Source organism: Somniosus microcephalus, chromosome 17 (genome assembly GCF_052327205.1).
Source record: "Somniosus microcephalus isolate GS21.2 chromosome 17, FLI_Smic_1.0, whole genome shotgun sequence".
Classification (NCBI taxonomy): Eukaryota; Metazoa; Chordata; class Chondrichthyes; order Squaliformes; family Somniosidae; genus Somniosus; species Somniosus microcephalus.
The window spans coordinates 87,208,399-87,229,775 of NC_141003.1; the positions used below are offsets into that span (position 1 = coordinate 87,208,399).

General features: G+C 48.9%; 1 protein-coding gene across 3 annotated transcripts in view; it reads right to left on the minus strand.

Annotated features, from left to right (window-relative positions):
• frmd4a (FERM domain containing 4A) overlaps positions 1-21,377 on the minus strand; it is an 894,188-nt gene that overhangs the window by 836,039 nt on the left and 36,772 nt on the right. The window contains exons 1-2 of one of the 3 annotated variants that reach the window (XM_086010810.1): positions 13,486-13,791; positions 13,220-13,363 (exon numbers count right to left, since the gene is read on the minus strand). The exons of 1 other annotated variant lie outside the window; for it this stretch is intronic. The gene's annotated coding sequence lies outside the window, so the exon portion shown is untranslated. Of the gene's footprint in view, positions 1-13,219; positions 13,364-13,485; positions 13,792-21,377 lie in introns of those variants that run through there. One more of the 3 variants, XM_086010811.1, reaches the window with a different exon arrangement.

The window sequence follows — 21,377 nt, forward strand, 5'->3', positions numbered from 1 at the left end:
TATGACCTCTGCCGTGAGAGCTGCTACTGTCCTGTGTCACACCACACTCGCATTATCCCATGTTTAAGAATATTTAGCAGCAATGTAGATACAGGAAACTTTGTGATATCCGGCACCGACGGGACCGAGCTGTTGCCGGCCCATCGAAACTGCCGGACAAACCAGCGCTAATGTTGAAACATACGGAGATTTTGAGCTCCGTATCTAGCAACAAACCCTGTTGCTTAGCAACAGCTTCTAAACAGTCAGCCGTACCTTGCAAGTGTCTCTGTAGCTTAGCAACAGCTTCAGCGAGACCTTGCAGAGCCTGACTGATGAAAAAAAAGCAACGAAAAGAAAAAAAAACTAACGGAAAGACTCCTGATTTTTGCCGGTGGCTCGAGCTTGCTGGACATTTAACCTTCGGATAACACAAAGTTTCCTGTACAAATATTTCTAAATATTGCTGTAATATTTCTTCCAGTCATGGAAGTGATAGGAAAGAAAGTCTTGCATTTCTATAGCGCCTTTCACCACCACCGGACGTCCCAAAGCGCTTTACAGACAATGAAGTATTTTTGAAACACAGAAGATAGGAGCAGGAGTAGGCCATTCGTCCCCTCGAGCCCGCTCCACCATTCAATGCGATCATGGCTGATCATCCAAATTCAGTACCCTGTCCCTGCCTTCTCCCCATAACCCTTGATCCCTTTAGCCTGAAGAAATATATCCAACTCCTTCTTGAATATATTTAATGAATTGGCCTCAACTGCCTTCTGTGGTAGAGAATTCCACAGGTTCACCACTCTCTGGGTGAAGAAATTCCTCCTCATTTCTGTCCTAAATGGCCTACCCTTTATCCTTAGACTGTGTCCCCTGGTTCTGGACTCCCCGACCATCAGGAACATCCTTCCTACATCTAGTCTATCCAGTCCTGTCAGAATTTTATAAGTTTCAATGAGATCCCCTCTCATTCTTCTAAACTGCAGCGAGTACAAGTCCAATCGACCCAATCTCTCCTCATACGTCATTCCTGCCATCTCAGGTATCAGCCTGGTGAATCTTCGCTGAACTCCTTCCATGGCAAGAACATTCTTCCTCAGATAAGGCGACCAAAACTGCACACAATACTCAAGATGTGGTCTCACCAAGGCCCTGTACAACTGCAGCAAGACATCCTTGCTCCTGTACTCGAACCCTCTTGCTACGAAGGCCAACATACCATTTGCCTTCTTAACTGCCTGCTGCACCTGCATGCTTACCTTCAGCGACTGGTGCACAAGGACACCCAGGTCTCGTTGCACTTCCCCTTCTCCCAATCTATTGCCATTTAGATAATAATCTGCCTTCCTGTTTTTGCCACCAAAGTGGATAACCTCGCATTTATCCACATTATACTGCATCTGCCATACATCTGCCCAATCACCCAACCTGTCCAAATCATACTGGAGTTTCTCGGCATCCTCCTCACAGCACACACGCCCACCCAGCTTTGTGTCGTCTGCAAACTTGGAGATATTACATCTAGTTCCCTCGTCTAGATCATTAATATATATTGTGAATAGCTGGGGCCCAAGGACTGATCCCTGCGGTACCCCACTAGTCACTGCCTGCCACTCGGAAAACGACCCATTTATTCCAACTCTTTGCTTTCTGTCCGCCAACCAGTTCTCTATCCAACTCAATACCTTGCCCCCAATCCCATGTGCCTTAACTTTACACGCTAATCTCTTATGCGGGACCTTATCGAAGGCCTTCTGAAAGTCCAGATACACCACATCCACTGGTTCTCCCTTATCTATTTTACCAGTTACATCCTCAAAAAATTCCAGTAGATTAGTCAAGCACGATTTACCTTTTGTGAATCCATGTTGACTTTATCCGATCCTGTCACTGTTTTCCAAGTGCTCTGCTATTACATCTTTTATAATGGACTCTAGCATTTTCCTCACTACCGATGTCAGGCTTACCGGTCTGTAATTTCCCATTTTCTCTCTACCACCTTTTTTGAATAGTGGGGTAACATTAGCTACCCTCCAATCCATGGGTACTGTTCCAGATTCCATCGAATGTTGGAAGATGATCAGCAATGCATCTACTATTTCTAGGGCCACTTCCTTAAGTACCCTGGGATGTAGATTGTCAGGCCCTGGGGATTTATCGGCCTGCAATCCCATCAATTTCCCTAACACCATTTCCCTACAAATACTGATTTCTTTCAGTTCCACCCTTTCAGCAGACCCTATGTTCCCCGGCATCTCTGGGAGGTTATTTGTGTCCTCCTTTGTGAAGACAGAACCAAAATATGTATTTAGTTGGTCTGCCATTTCTTTGTTTCCCATTATAAAGTCCCCTGATTCTTGACTTCACCAATCTTTTTCTCTTCACATATCTATAAAAGCTTTTACAGTCAGTTTTTATGTTCCCTGAAAGCTTACTCTCATATTCTATTTTCCCCTTCTTAATTAATCCCTTTGTCCTCCTTTGTTGAATCCTAAACTGCTCCCAATCCTCAGGATTATTGCTTTTTCTGGCCAATTTATATGTCCTCTCCTTGGATCAGTAGTCACTGTTGTAATGTAGGAAACCTGGCTGCCAATTTGCACAGCAAGCTCCCACAAACAACAATGTGATAATGACCAGATAATCTGTTTTTAGTGATGTTGATTGAGGGATAAATATTGGCCCCAGGACACCGGGTATAACTCCCCTGCTCTTCTTCGAAATAGTGCCACGGGATCTTTAACGTCCACCTGAGAGAGCAGACCGGGCCTCGGTTTAACATCTCATCCGAAAGACGGCACCTCTGACAGTGCGGCACTCCCTCGGAGTATCAGCTTAGATTTTTGTGCTCTAGTCTCTGGAGTGTGGACTTGAACCCACAACCTTCTGACTCAGGGGCGAGAGTGCTGCCCACTGAGCCACAGCTGACACTTCTTCAGCTTTAATAAACAAAGCTACCAAAATCACTCGGTATGAAGTGAAAACTAATGTTTATCTTCAGAGTATAAACGTAAGAAAGAATGAAAGGTTCTCCATCCCTGTCACATATAAAAACATAATACTGGCGCTGGATAAGACGCAGGTTGCAATGTGATCTGTGGTTCAGATAATGGTCACCTAATCCACTCGAGCATCGCTATCATTGTTTATAATGGCACATAAACCTGTCAAATACGCTTGACTTGAAAAACTCCAAACCAACTAGACTACATTTAGTAGTCTATCAGTAGCCACGACCTTTGACTGTAGCCTCCTCAATCACAATGTCTGAACTGTTTTTCAACTCGTAGCTCACGTTAAAACCCGGCCCAGGATATTACACGGTTCTTAAACTGCAGCAGTCCTGCAACTAAAGGTCTACTGCTCCATCAACCTCTTTACTCACCTGTCCTTAATATATAAAATAACCTTTTCCGGCTGTGCTTGAATTCCTGTCTTGTTAATACACAAACGTAAATCGATCACATTTACAAGATGACTCGTGATGAACACGTGAAGCCATTTCTTTACAGGTTTGTCAGATTACACAATACCTGCCTATGAAAACGTTAAGAAAAATACATGGGGGGAAAAATTCAGTTGTTTGCACCTCCCGTTAGCGCCTTAAGAGGGCGCTAATGGGGTGCAAAGCAACTAGCGCCCGAGCGCGGCGATGTTTGCACCCCTCGCGAAATTGACTAGACATTTTGCGGTGGCGCTAAACACTACCGCCACGATCTTCTGCGCTGGCAGATCGTGACGTCAGTCGAGTGCGCAACGCCCTGGTAACGCCCCGGACCGGATATTGAGTGGCCCCCCTGCCTTACCACCTGCCGCTAGCAACGACAGGTTGAGGGGAGCGTTTTGCTGTCAGGAAGGGACTGGGGGAGCGCTATTTAAAGGCAACCGCTTCCTGCCCTTTTTTGTTAGTGACATTTTTGCACCACGCATTCTGAGAGAGAGAGAGAGAGAGAGACTTCTGGAGAGATTCAACGCTGTGTGAAGGAGTTTTGGGTACTGAGCAGCACTTGGCAGGTTCATCTTGATTTGCCCTTCCTTGCTTCGCCAGCGCTCTGAGGTAGCGCCTCGCTCCTCGGCCTTTGCGCCTTAAGACAGTTGTGAAGCGCCTGATTTAGCGCTCCAATCACCTCCAGGGGCAATAAAAGCCAAGTTTGCTGTCGAGTGCGCATCGCGCCGTTAGCGCCCCGGACCGGATATTGAGTGGCGCCCTCTGCCTTACCACCTGCCGCTAGCAACGACAGGTTGAGGGGAGCGTTATGCTGTCAGGAAGGGACTAGGGGAGCGCTATTTAAAGGCGACCGCTTCCTGACTGTTTTCGTCGGTGAAATTTTTGCACCATGCATTCTGAGAGAGAGAGACTTCTGGAGAGGTTCAACGCTGTGTGAAGGAGTTTTGGGTACTGAGCAGCACTTTGCGGGTTTATTTTGATTTGCCCTTCCTTGCTTCGCCAGCGCTCTGAGGTAGCGCCTCGCTCCTTGGCCTTTGCGCCTTAAGACAGGTGTGAAGCGCCTGATTTAGCGCTCCAATCACCTCCAGGGGCAATAAAAGCCAAGTTTGCCGTCGGAGGCGATAATTAGCGCCAGGCGCTAAACTTTGCGCACGGCCGATAATGGCGCCCCAAACGGGGCGATACTGAATTTTTCCCCCCATATCGCTTCACTGTTTCCAATGTCCGTGATACTCTGTTAATACAGCATTATTCTGCATTTAAAAACACATTTTAAAAATACCAGAATACATCCAAAGCTTTAGATTTACCGGAGCTATTCTGGATTATAATTTGAAACATAAGGATTAGGAGCAGGAGTCGGCTATACGGCTCCTCGAACCGGCTCCGCCATTCAATACGATCACGGCTACACATCAACACATATAGTGCCAGAATGGAACAGAATGCAAAACTGTCAGCAGGTTCTCACAGAATTCACTGGATTTATAGGGCCCAGGTGATCATATTTTTTTATTCATTCCTGGGATCTGGGCGTCGCTGGCAAGGCCAGCATTTATTGCCCGTCCCCAATTGCCCTTGAGAAGGTGGTGGTGAGCCACCTTCTTGAACCGCTGCAGTCCATGTGGTGAAGGTGCTCCCACAGTGCTGTTAGGGAGTACCAGGATTTTGACCCAGCGACGATGAACAGCCGATATATTTCTAAGTCAGGATGGTGTGTGACTTGGAGGGGAACTTGGAGGTGGTGGTGTTCCCATGCGCCTGCTGCCCTTGTCCTTCTAGGTGGAAGAGGTCGCGGGTTTGGGAGGTGCTGCCGAAGAAGCCTTGGCGAGTTGCTGCAGTGCATCTTGCAGACGGTACACACTGCAGCCACGGTACGCCGGTGGTGGAGGGAGTGAATGTTTAAGGTGGTGGATGGGGTGCCAATCAAGCGGGCTGCTTTGTCCTGGATGGTGTCGAGCTTCTTGAGTGTGTTGGAGCTGCACTCATCCAGGCAAGTGGAGAGTATTCCATCACACTCCTGACTTGTGCCTTGGAAAGGCTTTGGGGAGTCAGTAGATGAGACACTCGCCGCAGAATACCTAGCCTCTGACCTGCTCTTGTTGCCACAGTATGTGTGTGGCTGGTCCAGTTAAGTTTCTGGTCAATGATGACCCCCAGGATGTTGATGGTGGGGGATTCGGCGATGGTAATGCCATTGAATGTACTGATTTACATGCCTTATAGAGCAGCCTCAAAATTACTCCTTTTAAACAAAAACCTGTATTTATATAGCGCCTTTAACATAGTAAAACATCCCAAGGCGCTTCACAGGAACGTTAGCAAACAAAATCTGACACCGAGCCACATAAGGAGATATTAGGGCAGGTGGTCAAAGAGGTAGGTTTTAAGGAGCATCTTAAAGGAGAGGTCGAGAGATGGAGAGCTTAGGGCCCAGGCAGCTGAAGGCACGGCCGCCAATGGTGGAGCGATTAAAATCGGGGATGCTCAAGAGGCCAGAATTAGAGGAGCGCTATATTAGCCAACTGAACCCAGTCAACATGCATACTATGCGGCATATTGGTCAGAAACTAGTCTGAATAACAAGTGCAATCGCCTCTGTGCCTGGGATGCTGAGAAGTATCTGCTTGCTGTATAATGACCGTTGTTGATGAGCTCGTCTCTGCAGCAGAACAAGTGAGCGGCCCTGCTTCTTCTGTGCTGTCCTTCTGTTGGTTCATAAAGCTGATGCATACGGAGTCCTGCGTACAGTTCTGGTCGCCATATTATAAAAAGGATATAGAGGCACTGGAGAGGGTGCGGAGAAGATTTACAAGGATGATACCAGAAATGCGAGGGTATACCTATCAGGAAAGGATGAACAGGCTGGGTCTCTTTTCTCTTGAAAAGAGAAGGCTGAGGGGTGACCTAATAGAGGTCTTTAAAATCATGAAAGGTTTTGATAGAGTGGATAGAGAGAGAATGTTTCCACTTGTGCGGAAGAGCAAAACTAGAGGCCATCAATATAAGATAGTCACCAAGAAATCCAATACGAAATTCAGGAGAAACTTCTTTACCCAGAGGGTGGTGAGAATGTGGAACTCGCTGCCACAGGGAGTGGTTGAGGCGAATAGTATCGATGCATTTAAGGGGAGGCTAGACAAGCATCTGAGGGAGAAGGGAATAGAGGGTTACGCTGATAGATTTAGATGAGGAAAGACGGGAGGAGGCTCGAGTGGAGCATAAACGCCGGCATGGACTGGTTGGGCCGAATGGCCTGTTTCTGTGCTGTATGTAATCCTGTGTAATGCATGGTTCATTTGACTCTGTCCACTTTCTGTTGTATAGTAGCTGTTAGATACAGAATGGCAGCGTGCTGCACTCCTTCAATACCCCAAATGATGGCATGGTATGGATCTCCTGATATGGAATCTGCTGCTTCAGGATCATCTGTGTGGATACAAAATGGAGCATCTGGTCCCTAACTCTGCATCATAATGGGAAATTCTAACATCAACTTTCAGGATAAGACTGAACTTAAAAAGTATATTTTTCTGTGGACCAAAAGGTAAATCACAATGTTTTCACAAACCATCTTCTTCTATCTATATATATAAATCGGTCGTTCTGTCTGTCCTTCTGTCTGTCTGTCTGCAGGTGTGCGTCTGGGCGGCTATGCGCTCGAAAGTTACAGGGCGTACCTACGTGTGCGTTACGTCGAAAGAAAGCTTACCTTTCCAAAACGGTTTTAAGCGTATTTATGTTTCGGCCGGGCTAAAATCGCGCCCGCGGTATCCGAAAAACCTTAACATTCCGCTCATTAGCATCTCATTATCCGCTCATTAGCGACAGAGTGACCTCGAGCTTGACCAATCGTACGCCGGGTTGCTGGCGTGTGCCGCCGGGCCAATCGGTGCGTGTGTGGGCGGGCCTTATCGTTCTGAACCGAGGTGAGTCACCGCCATCTTGATTCCAAACTTTTCCTTTCTTTTTCCCGCTTTCTGCGTCTTTAAAAAAAACGTTGCTTTTAAAACACATATTGTTTTAAAAAAAAATGATTTAGAAAGTAATTAACTTATTTAATCTCATTAATTTTCCTACCTTTCCCTGTTTTTCCAGGTAAGCCTCGAAGCCTCGGCCTCTCCTCCGCACCCACGCCCGAGCTAGGCACCTCCCGGCCCCACTCGAAGGCTGGAGGGGCGGGCCTCAGCCCAGCGCCGCTACCTTACTAAAGGGTGCGCACGCAGCAGGAGCAGCTGAGACGCGGCATCTCTCTCTCTGGCTCAGCCGGGGGCGGGGCTTGGTGAGCGTCAAGGGTTACCCTGGCAACCGGGCCCACCGGCCGTCTCGCACAGCCGCAATCTTGAAGCCAGCTCGGGAGGCCGGTGCTCGGAAGATCGCGCCTCCGGAGTTCGGTGCTTGGTTGGTGGGGGGGGCGAGCCTCAGGGGTGGGGGGCTAGTCTCGGGGGGGCCAACCAGGGGGCTCGGGAGTTTGGGGGGACGGGGATCAGGGGGCTCGGGGACTCTCCCCCTTCCCCTCCCCTCCCACCTCCCTCCTCTCTCCCCCCCTCCTCTCTCCTCCTCCCTCCCCCTCCCTCCCCCCGCCCATCCCTCCCCCCCCGCTCTCTCCTCCTCCCTCCTCCCCCTCCTCCCCTCCCCCCGCCCCCCTCTCCCCCGCCCTCCCCCCCCGCCCTCCCCTCCCGCTCTTCCCTCCCCTCCCCTCCCTCTCTTCCCTCCCCTCCCCTCCCTCTCTTCCCTCCCCTCCCCTCCCTCTCTTCCCTCCCTTCCCCCCCACCCTCTCTTCCCCCACCCGCGCTCTCTCTCTTCCCCCCAGTCTCTCTCTCTCTACCCCCCAGTCGCTCTCTCTCTACCCCCAGTTGCTCTCTCTCTTCCCCCCCAGTCTCTCTCTCTCTCTCACCCCCCCCCAATCGCTCTCTCTCTCTCTCTTCCAACAACAGCATGCCCTCGAAAAAGCCTCGGCACCGCTGGGCACTTCAGCTAGTCTATATATATAAATCGGTCGATCTGTCTGTCCTTCTGTCTGCACGTGTGCATCTGGGCGGCTATGCGCTCGAAAGTTATAGAGCGTACCTACGCGTGCGTTACGTCGAAAGAAAGCTTACCTTTCCAAAACGGTCTTAAGCGTATTTACGTTTCGGCCGGACAATAATTGCGCCCGCGGTATCCGAAAAACCTTCAACATTCCGCTCATTAGCATCTCATTATCCACTCATTAGCGACAGAGTGACCTCGAGGTCGACCAATCGTACGCCGGCTTGCTGCTGCGTGCGGCCGGGCCCTCCAACGGTCGAGTGACAGGACGATTGACCAATCCTACGCTTTGGTCACCTGACGGTCGACCAATCGGTGCGTGTGGGGGCGGGCCTTATCGTTCTGAACCGAGGTGAGTAGCCGCCATCTTGCTTCCATTCTTTTTCCTGCTTTCTGCGTCTTTCTTTTCAAATATACATTTCCAGCAAAATAAAATTGAATTTATTAAATTGTTTTAAAAAAAATCACTCATTTGTAAATATTTTCTCTAACCTGAAGATTCTTTTTCCTACCTTTCCCCGTTTTTTTCTTAGGCCTGAAAGCCTGGGCCTTTCTTGCCCAGCCAGGCCCGAGCTAGGTATTTGGGCTTCTGCTAAGCTCCTCACCACCCCCCCCCCCCACTCCCGTGTCACGTTACCCGGGGCAACGGCGTCAGCCACGAGGGTCAGGGTGCGCACGCAGCAGGAGCAGGTGAGACGCGGCGTCTCTCTCTGTTCCGCGCTCGGCTCGGGCGGGGCTCTCGAGAGTGCAGATCTCGGCCTTGGTGAGCGGAAGGGTTACCCCGGCAACCGGGCCCGCCAGCCGTCTCTCAGAGCCGCAATCGGCGGACTTCAAGCCGGCTCGGCCGGGGGGGCGGGGCTCGGAGAGCGGGGCTCTTGGGAGTGCGGGGCGGGGCGGCTGGGGCTTGGAGAGCGGGGCTCTCGGCCGGGAGGGGCGGGGCTCGGAGAGCGGGGCTCTCGGGATTGCGGGGCGGCTGGGGCTTGGAGAACGGGGCTCTCGGGAGTGCGGGGCTCTCGGGAGTGCGGGGCGGCGCGGCAGGGTTACCCCGGCAACCGGGCGTGGCCGTGGCCGTCTCTCAGCCTCAAGCCCTCCCTTCCTCCCTCCCCCTCCCTCTTCCCCTTCCCTCCCCCCCCGCCCTCCCTTCCCCCTCCCCCCGCCCTCCCTTCTCCCCCCCCACGCCCCCCGCCCTGCCTTCTCCCCCCCCGCCCTCCCTTCCCCCCCGCCCCGCCCTTCCCCCCCCGCCCTCCCTTCCCCCCCCGCCCCGCCCTTCCCCCCCCGCCCTCCCTTCCCCCCCACCCGTCCTCTCTTCCCCCCACCCGCGCTCTCTCTCTTCCCCCCAGTCTCTCTCTCTTCCCCCCAGTCTCTCTCTGTCTTCCCCCCAGTCGCTCTCTCTCTACCCCCCAGTCACTCTCTCTCTACCCCCCAGTCGCTCTCTCTCTACCCCCCAGTCACTCTCTCTCTACCCCCCAGTCGCTCTCTCTCTACCCCCCAGTCGCTCTCTCTCTTCCCCCCCAGTCGCGCTCTCTCTTCCCCCCCAGTCGCTCTCTCTCTCTCTCTTCCAACAACAACATGCCCTCGAAAAAGCCTCGGCACTGCCGGGCACTTCAGCTACTAATGGATAAACGGGAATGTATGGTGCTTACCAATCTAGTTATATGGTTGAGACCACAGGCATGTAATAATATAATTATATAACCTATATTATTTGCTTCAGAATGTAGTATCAATTTTAAAAAGACTTGTATTTCTATAGCACCTTTCACGACCTCAGGATGTCCCAAAGCGCTTTACAGCCAATAAAGTACTTTTTGGAGTGTAGTCACTGTTGTAATGTAGGAAACGCAGCAGCCAATTTGCACACAGCAAGCTCCCACAAACACCAATGTGATAATGACTAGATTGTCTGTTTTAGAGATGTTGATTGAGGGACAAATATTGGCACAGGACACCGGGGAGAACTCCCCTGCTCTTCTTCGAAATAGTGCCGTGGGATCTTTTACATCCACCCGAGAGAGCAGACGGGGCCTCGGTTTAACGTCTCATCCGAAAGACAGCACCTCCGACAGTGCAGCACTCCCTCAGCACTGCACTGGAGTGTCAGCCTAGATTTATGTGCTCGAGTTTCTGGAGTGGGACTTGAACCCACAACCTTCTGACTGAGAGGTGAGAGGGTGCTGCCCACTGAGCCACAGCTGACATGGTAACGTTACAAAAGGACGTCTTGAATAGAGGGATTTCTAGAAAACAATCAACCATCGATCCAAGATCATTAACAAAACCCTTTGATAGTAATTTTCTGACTATTTAAGGAGAAGCAGATCTTCCTTCCTCTAACTGGATCTTGATTAGCGGTTTTCAAGCCAGGATTAACAGCTGTAAATGAGTTCCATGCTACAATATATCTGCAGCTGGAAACTACACAATCTCTGCCAAAGAATGTCCTCACTTTCTGCAAACATTAGCCCAGTTCAGATGCCGCTTCATGTATTCCCTTCACGTTTCTGGAGCTTTGATTGTAAAAAGCACACAGCTTTTCAATAAATACTGCCTGAAGAGCATCTGCCATCAATAATACCAGTCTATGGTTAATACAATGCCATCCAATGACATGTCGATCTCAGGAACAACTCCTAATTCAACACTGACCATGACAGATGCTCCATTACAACAAAACAACAGAAGATACTTCTTCAGAAAACCGTCCTCCGAACCATGGCTATGCAAGGGGAACATTAAGGAATAATTAATGTCTTCCGACACTATGGATTCAAGCTGCGTGAAGCAGAGGAAGATACTTTCTGATAGGAGATCTTTTATGAAGCATCTTACACACACTACATGGGTTTTTTGTTCAGATTGGTACTTTATTAGTCACAGTCCTTACAGGTACTCTATCTTCAATGGTGCATCTAAGAGGCTTTTCCCCAATAACATGTGCAACGTTAGCACAAGTTCCGTTAGATTGAAGAACCCTTCCAAGATTCAATTAAATTAGACTTTGTAAAGCCAAGAAAATGGGATATTAGCAAATGGTCGGTTGCACTTTGCAATGTACTGCACTGTGCAAAACATAGACTTCTGTTGTCCCCCCGGAATGATTTATAGAATTCGGCAACACCTCCCAAACCCGCGACCTCGACCAGCTAGGACAAGGGCTGCAGGCGCATGGGAACACCACCACCTCCAAGTTCCCCTCCAAGTCACACACCATCCTGACTTGGAAGTATATCGCCATTCCTTCATCGTCATTGGGTCAAAATCCTGGAACTCCCTCCCTAGCAGCACTGTGGGAGCACCTTCACCACACGGACTGCAGCGGTTCAAGAAGGCGGCTCACCACCACCTTCTTAAGGGCAACTAGGGATGGGCAATAAATGCTGGCCTCGCAAGCGACGCCCACATCCCAGGAACGGATAAAAAACATTCCTTACCCTCTGTATCTTTTCAGCCTGCTGATGGCTTGAGGAATAAATGGGCTCAAAGATCTTTTTCTTAGTGATGCTTATGGTTCTGTTCCCTAGCCACTGACTCCATCCCTCTCCCTGGCATCTGTCTGAGGCTGAACCAAACTGGTTGCAACCTTGGTGTCATATTTGACCCTGAAATGAGCTTCCGACCACATATACACAGCATCACTAAGACCGCCTACTTCCACCTCCGGAACATCGCCCGTCTCCACCCTTGCCTCAGCTCATCCACTGCTGAAACCCTCAGCCATGCCTTTGTTACATCTAGACTTGACTATCCCAACACACTCCTGACTGGCCTCCCACATTCCACCCTATGTAAACTTGAGGTCATCTAAAACTCTGCTGCCCGTGTCCTAACTCGCACCAAGTCCCATTCATCCACCTCCCCTGTATAAATGCATAGTGCCGTGCAACCCAGCACTAAGCTCATGGTCTACAGAGCAGCAGTGATACCCGCCCTGCTGTATGCCTCAGAGACATGGACCATGTACAGCAGGCACCTCAAAGCACTGGAGAGGTACCACCAACGCTGCCTCCGCAAGATCCTGCAAATCCATTGGCAGGATAGGCGCACCAACGTCAGTGTTCTTGCTCAGGCCAACATCCCCAGCATCGAAGCTTTGACCACGCTCGATCAGCTCCGATGGGCGGGTCACATCGTCCGCAAGCCTGATACAAGACTCCCAAAACAAGCGCTCTACTCGGAGCTCCGGCACGGCAAGAGAGCCCCAGGTGGGCAGAGGAAACGCTTCAAGAACACCCTCAAAGCCTCCTTGAAAAAGTGTAACATCCCCACCGACACCTGGGAATCCCTGGCCCAAGACCGCACAAAGTGGAGGAGAAGCATCCGGGAAGGTGCCGAACACCTCGAGTCTCTTCGCCAGGAGCAAGCGGAAGCCAAGCGCAGGCAGCGCAAGGAGCGCACGTCAACCCAAGCACCCCACCCACCCGCCCCTTCAACCACCGTCTGCCCCGCCTGTGACAGAGACTGTAGGTCCCGCATTGGACTCATCAGTCACCTGAGAACTCATTTTTAATGCGGAAACAAGTCATCCTCGGTTCCGAGGGACTGCCTAAGAAGAAGATATAAATACAAGTTGTTGTTGTTGGTTGTGGTCTAGAATCTCTGTAACATCTCTCGGTTCATCCACTGACACGCGAGGCTGTGACTGATTCCTGATTCTACAATGTAGACAGTTCTGCCCTCTTTGTACCCACTACATCTTAACTATTTGCATTTCACAAATTAAAATGTTACTTGAGCGGTAATTTGGAGTGTAATTTTCACCAGTTTCCTGAGACAGCGGCTTGCTGTTCAGCCTGTGGGTCACGAGACAGCTGGAGCTGCTCCATGTGCGAGCTTTGATCGGGGCCTCGATGATGCCAACACTCACTGGAGTTGCTTGCGTTGTGACTCGTCTGACATGGTTTCCTAAAGAGGAAAAGAAAAAATACACAAGAGATTATACACATTGTGAAAGAGAGAATTAAGAATCTCATTCACAATACAAAATTATTTGAAGAAACACAACACAATCACATTTACAAACTTACTTGCGAGGGTGATGGGGTAAAAAATCCACCGCTCTTGCTGTCACCTCCTTTGACACGCTGCAGGATATTATGATTCTTTTATAGAAGTTGCTCTTTCACCTTTACATGTGCATGCACTTCCGAGATACTTACGTTCTAATAAAAAAATTTCAAAACATCACATTATTCATGTGAGACTCCATCAGCCATTGGGCTTCAGGCGTACGACGGTATTATTAACTTCTGCCGCTTATCTCCGTCTTAAACAAGAGCCATCCTGTAAAGCTACAAGCTCTAGGAAGTCTGTGTTTTCTTCAGAATAAATTGCGATAGGCAGGCAAAGATAAGATTAACTTTAATCCTGAATGCATGCTGGGAGCAGCGGAGCTTCAAACAGATTTCATGACGTATCTACAATACAGTTAGAGAGCCTAGCTTGTCTAGTCAATTTTTAAAATGCCACATACAAATCCGCACCTAAAACAAAGAGGCAGTACATCACTGGAAGATAGGAACAGGAGGAGGCCATTCAGCCCCTCAAACCTGTTCCACCATTCAATTATGGCTGATCTGTATCTTAACTGCATCGACCCGCCTTGGTTCCATAACCCTTAATACCAACAACAACAACTTGCATTTATATAGCGCCTTTAACGTAGTAAAACGTCCCAAGGCGCTTCACAGGAGCGACTATCAAACAAAATTTGACACCGAGCCACATAAGGAGATATTAGGGCAGGTGACCAAAAGCTTGGTCAAACAGGGAGGTTTTAAGAAGCGTCTTAAAAGGAGAGGTGGAGAGATTTAGGCAGGGAATTCCAGAGCTTAGGGCCCAGGCAACAGAAGGCACGGCCACCAATGGTGGTGTGGCGTACCGATCACAGAACGGACACAATCCGCTTTCCGGTCCGTAGACTATAAATCAGGCGTCATGCCTTTAAGAAGGATCACACCTTTAAGAAACTCGATCTGCAACATAGTTAAGCCCGGAGCGGGGGAGGAGTCGTCGACGCTGTGCACTGATGTAAGAGAGTTGTACTTGGTGTAGTCTCTGACTCCATTTTGTGTTCAGCATGCAGCCTCAACAATTAAACCTTTTCTGTTGAACCTCTCCGAGCTCAGAATTTTTTGCTAGGAGTACGTAGACTCCTACAGTGGAGCGATTAAAATTGGGGGATGCGCAAGAGGCCAGAATTGGAGGAGCGCCGAGATCTCGGAGGGTTGTGGGGCTGGAGGACATTACAGAGATAGGGAGGGGCGAGGCCGTGGAGGGATTTGAACACAAGGATGATACTCTTGCCTAATAAAAAAATCTATCAATCTCAGTTTTGAAATTTTCAATTGACCCCCAGCCTCAACAGCTTTTTGAGATAGAAAGTTCCAGATTTCACTCCATTCAGACTGTTTAAATGTTATAAAGCTTGGCAACATACAAACTGCAAGGACATGACTGACTGTAATACTGTACATAAGTGAAAGAACATTAAAGTCCACAAAATGTACCAGGAATTATTAAACAAGAGGTCTACACAGTGAGATCAGCACCCCCACCTCCGTATGTATGAGTTAATCTAGGACAACCAGCATAGATTTGTTAAATCAGGTTTGAGCACGGAAGGCGGCCCGTCGAGCCCGTGCCGGCTCTCTGCAAGAGCACTTCAGTTAGTCCCACTCCCCCGCCCTTTCCCCGTAGCCATGCAGATTTTTTTCCTTCAGATACTTATCCAACTCCCTTTTGAAAGCCGTGATTGAATCTGCCTCCACCACCCTCTCAGGCAGTGCATTCCAGATCCTAACCACTCGCTGCGTAAAACAGTTTTTCCTCATGTTGTCTTTGGTTCTTCTGCCAATCACCTTAAATCTGTGTCCTCTGGTTCTCGACCCTTCCGACAATGGAAACGGTTTCTCTTTATCTACTCTGTCTAGACCCATCATGATTTTGAACACCTCTATTACATCTTCTCTCAACCTTCTCTGCTCCAAGGAGAACAACCCCAGCTTCTCCAGTCTATCAGTGTAACTGAAGTCCCTCATCCCTGGAATCATTCTTGTAAATCTTTTCTGCACCCTCTCTAAGGCCTTCACATCGTTCCTAAAGTGCGGTGCCCAGAATTGGACACAATACTCCAGTTGTTGCCGAACCAGTGTTTTATAAAAAGTTCATCATAACTTCCTTGTTTTTGTACTCTATGCCTCTTTTTATGAAGCCCAGTATCCCATGTGCTATTTTAACCGCTTTCTCAACCAACTGCCACCTTCAATGATTTGTGCACATACACCCCCAGGTCTCTCTGATCCTGCACCCCCTTTAGGATTGTACCCTTTAGTTTATATTGCCTCTCCTCGTTCTGCCGACCAATATGTATCACTTCGCACTTTTCTGCGTTAAATTTTTTAACGACAAGTTATGTTTGACAAATTTAAGAGAGTTTCTTTGAAGAAGCGACTGACTGAATGCAGTAAATGTAACTTGTGTGGATTTTCAGACAGTGCTCAATGAGGTGCCTCACGAGAGAAATGTTAGAAAAATTCAGGCATATTGTACAATGGGAAATGTAGCAACGTGGTTAGGAAGTTGGCTGCTGGACAGGAAACGAACAATTAGGGTAAATGGGTACGAGCCGTGCCAGCCGTGGCTCAGTGGGCAGCACTCTCGCCTCGTGGGTTCAAGCCCCACTCCAGATGTTGTATCCGTGTGTTAATAGAGACACTGAAGGCAGGAGTTGGTTTCACAGGTGTTTACTGAACAAAGTCTGGAGGTGAACTAACTGATACAACACAATATACAGGCTTATATAGCCCGAGTGGCCATTACCGGCATTACAGTACACAGGGGGCTCTTAAAGGCACATACACTACAATTCCTCCCCTTTTAGCCAACCAGTACATAATATTTTAAGTAATCATTAATTACATGTTACAAGAACAACAATCTACACATTGCTGCAGTTAATCAATTATAAGTCAGTCTCTCTGGAGGCTTCCTGACTCGGTCCGGATAACGCCTCGGTGGTGTAGTAGTTTCTGGTGGTGTAGTAGGTTCTTTTGGCAAGGCTGATTCGGCTTGAATGCCAGTGTCGGGTTCATCTGGTTCCAGTATCACCGGATCGGAGGTAGATACTATGGGTATCTCTGCTTCATCATTAGGCGTATAGAGTTGTGGTGTAGGTTGTCCCTTTTCGGATGACTCTATGATCTGGTCAGCATGGCGCCTTATTATGCTTTCTCCAATGTCCACGGTATACATCAGCGGTCCTAGTCATGTGCAAATAGTTCCAGGCTGCCATTTCTCGGTACGGTAGTCCCAGGCCAAAACTTGTTGACCTATCTGGAAGGTTCTAGTTGGCCTTTCATTCATGCCTTGAAATTGCCGGTTCTCCACGTCCCTTCTGATGTTTGGCTTGATCAAATCCAGCCGGCATCTTAGGCTTCTATTGAAGAACATCATGGCGGGAGTTTGGTTTGTAACCATATGTGTTGCATTCCTGTATGCAAACAAGAAGTTATCTACCTTATGCTGAAGTTTTATGTCTTCATTACCCATGGCCTTTATGGCCTTCTTGAAGGTCTGGACAAACCTTTCAGCCAATCCATTGGTGGCGGGATGGTATGGGGCGGACGTGTAGTGCTTAACCCCATTGTTCTTTAAGAACTTCCTGAATTCTTCGGCCACAAATTGCGGTCCATTATCAGAACAGATCTGTTCAGGCAGCCCATTCCTGGCAAATATGGTCCTTAATACTGTGATGGTTTTTTCCGTGGTGGTGGAGGACATCTTTATTACCTCCGGCCACTTGGAGTGTGCATCAACCGCGATTAAGAACATTGAGTCCATAAATGGACCAGCAAAGTCGATGTGTACCCTTTGCCATGGAGATGAGGGCCACTCCCATGGATGTAGAGGGGCTTGTGGTGGAGCGTTTTGGGCCTTCTGGCATCCTAGGCAGCTCTTGGTCATTTCTTCGATGTCTCCATCGATACCTGGCCACCATACAAACGCCCTGGCTAGGTTCTTCATTTTCACTCCACCCAGATGCCCCTCGTGAAGCTCCTTTAGCACTTTATCCTGGAGTTTGGGTGGAATCACCACTCTGGATCCACACATCAAGGTTCCTCGGCACACTGACAGCTGTTCTCTTCTTTGCGAGAATGCTGGCAACAGTGGTTCGCCATGTGCTGGCCATCCCTTCACTGTTAAATCGTAGACTCGTGAGAGAGTCGGGTCATTTCTCGTTTCCCTTTCAATGGCAGAATTTGTTACTGGTAGACATTCCACTATGGTAGAGTGGAACATCTCCACTGGGTCTACTGTAGGTGCCTCTTCTACCGTTGGCAACGGTAGGCGCGATAAACCGTCAGCATTCCCATGCTGTTTTGATCCTTTGTATTCTATGTCATATTGGTGTGCCCCTAGAAAAAGGGACCACCTCTGTAGCCTTTGCGCTGTCATAATGGGAACACCCTTTTTAGGGTTGAATATGGAGATGAGGGGTTGATGGTCAGTCAACAAGGTAAATTTTTGTCCGTGTAGGTAATGGTTGAATTTCTTCACTCCCCATACCAGGCTGAGTGCTTCCCTGTCGATTTGGGCATAGTTACGCTCAGCTGAGTTCAATGAGCGTGACGCAAAAGCTATCGGCCGTTCCGAGCCATCAGGGAATCTATGCGATAATACCGCTCCTATGCCGTAAGGGGATGCATCGCACGCCAGTCTGATTGGCAGTGATGGGTTGTAATGAGCCAAAACTTCCTTGGACGTGATTAAGACTTTGCATTTATGGAAGGCACGTTTACAGTCTCCGCTCCATTTCCAAATTACTCCTGTTTGTAGCAGTTCATTAAGAGGGTGCAGAAGAGTTGATAAGTTCGGTAAAAATTTATGATAGTAATTTATCAATCCCAGGAACGACCTTAATTGTGAAACATTTTCAGGTGCTGGGGCTTTTATGACCGCTTCAATTTTTTTCAGGTGACTTATGCAACCCTTCCTTATTAATTATGTGGCCACAATATATTTGTTTCTGGAAAAATTCGCACTTGGGGCGATTTGCTCGTAGGCCCTGTTCTCTCAGCCTAGTGAGCACCTGCTCCAAATTGGCAAGGTGCTCGTTGTCATTTTCTCCTGTTACAAGGATGTCGTCTAGGTAGCACTGAGTCCCCGGAATCCCTTGGAGGACTTGCCCCATAGCTCTTTGCCAGATAGCTGGAGCTGATGCTACTCCGAAAACCAGTCGATTGTACTGGTACAGGCCTTTGTGTGTATTTATCGTGAGATACTTTCTAGAGGCCTCTTCAACCTCCATCTGTAGATATGCCTGTGCCAAGTCAATTTTGGTGAAACGTTTCCCTCCGGATAGTGAGGCGAAAATATCTTCTATCCTCGGGATACTGTACCGTGTGAAGGACCGGGTTTACAGTCACCTTGAAGTCTCCACAGATGCTAATTTTTCTCTGTTCTTCAGATTTATCATTATTCAACGTTTTCTTCATGACCGGGACGATGGGTGTTGCCCACTCGCTCCAATCTATCTTGGATAATACGCCTGCCTTTTCCAAATTCTCCAGCTCTGCCTCGACTGCTGGACGAATTGTACTTTTCTTTATTGATTTTTTTTTTTCCTGTCCGTGGATTTTTTTTGTCCAGATCGGCATACCCGTGCAATGTGTCCAATCTTTCCGCATTGCCTGCATGCTTTGTCCTTGAACCAGCAGTCCCTCTGGTCATGGGTGGATCTGCCGCAGCGATAACATCTCTCGAAACCCTGTGTCATTTCATGGGTGCCGAAGTCCTGTGTCTTTTGCTGTATCTCTGCAGCTCCTCTTGCGGCTGCTTCGTATGATACAGCCATACTGAAAGCCATGTCCAGTGTCAAATCTTTCTCAGAAAGTAGCCTTTTCTGTGTTCCTTCACTTAGGAGACCGCAGACGAAATTGTCTCGAAGAGAATCTGCCAGTCCTGCCCCGAATTGGCAGTGCTTTGATAGCTTTCTTAATTCGGTGAGGTAATCAGCGTTACTTTCATTCTTGTGCTGATTCCTCTTGAAGAGTTTGAATCGTTCCGCTATCAGCAGCGGTGTTGGGTTTAAGTGCTCCTGTAGGGTATCAAGAATTTCCTTAAAATTCTTGTCCTTTGGTTTGGCTGGAGTGATTAAGTTTCGTAACAGCCCGTATGTCTTTGCGCCCATTAGATTTAGAAGTACTGACGCCCTTTTATCATTTTCTATTCCATTTGCTGTGCAATATACCTCCACTCTTTCCACATATGTGGTCCAATCCTCTATATCGTTATCAAAAGCATCAATATTGCCAGCCTTAGGCATCCTGGAAAAAAAATGGCGCTTCCCGCGCTTTTCTTTCTTTCCTGCAGAAGATATGGCGCTTCCCGCACTTTCCCGCCGCTGCTGCTGCTGACAACGCTGTTTTCCGCGGTTTAAAAAATTTTTTTTTTATTTACAGGTGGAGACTCGTTCCCGCCGGACTCTCTGGGACTTTTCCCCCCCTCTGCTAGGTCCGAACGCCGACCTGCTTTGCAGCGCCGGCCGTCTCCCGAGTGCACCCCCCCATCTGTTTCTGCTTGCCTCCGCCTTCGCTGCTTGGCCTCGCCGCAGAGCCAGCCGATGGAGCCCCAGCCCGCCCAGGAAGGATTATTGCAGTACCTGCCACCAGCTCGGCTAGCTCGTGAAACCACAGTTTTTTTTTCTTGCTTTTCTTCGACTTTGGACGTCTGAGGAATCTATGTCCTTGAGGTGCTACTGAATTGCAGGTAAGTCCGTTTCCAATTCGTCGCCACTGTTGTATCCGTGTGTTAATAGAGACACTGAAGGCAGGAGTTGGTTTCACAGGTGTTTACTGAACAAAGTCTGGAGGTGAACTAACTGATACAACACAATATACAGGCTTATATAGCCCGAGTGGCCATTACCGGCATTACAGTACACAGGGGGCTTTTAAAGGCACATACACTACACCAGAGACTTGAGCACAAAAATCTAGGCTGACACTCCAGTGCAGTGCTGAGGGAGTGCTGCACTGTCAGAGAGGCCGTCTTTCGGGTGAGACGTTAAACCGAGTCTGCTCCATCAGGTGGATGTAAAAAATCCCATGGCACTATTTCGAAGAAGAGCAGGGGAGTTATCCCCGGTGTCCTGGCCAATATTTATCCCTCAATCAACATCACTAAAACAGATTATCTGGTCATTATCACATTGCTGTTTGTGGGAGCTTGCTGTGCGTAAATTGGCTGCCGCGTTTCCTACATTACAACAGTGACTACACTCCAAAAAGTACTTCATTGGCTGTAAAGCACTTTGGGACACCCGGTGGTCGTGAAAGGCGCTATAGAAATACAAGCCTTTCTTTTTTGAGAGGCGCTGTCGAAGTACGTTTGGCGAATTGCTGCAACACATCCTCGAGAGTACAAACTGCAGCCACAGTGCGGTGGCGAGGAAGGTGGTGCATTCGGAGCTCCGTAACAGGGGAATCTCTGCCAGGAACTTTAGAAGTATTCCATGCTAAATTTACAATGTTACAAAAGGAGTGACACTCTCGCCCACTCTCTCACACAATATTGAAAGTTCGATGCCACGGGGGGAGGAACCCAACTTTTGCCTCTGTGACGCCCCTTGGGTCGTTTACTGCAATAAACATGCTGTATAAATGCAAGATGTAGTTCCGGTAAATAATGCTAGATACAGGAAACCCTTTTTTATCCGGCACCGATGGGACCGGCGTGGTGCCGGTTGATCAAAAAGTCCGGGTTACAGGGAGGTATACTTACTAAGGTACGAGGGCCCCGTACACAGCCACAGATCCAGGCGTCCCTGTTGCATGGCAACAGGTGCAGGAACCCCGGTTACACGGCCACAGATCCAGGCGTCCCTGTTGCATGGCAACAGGTGCAGGAACCCCGGTTA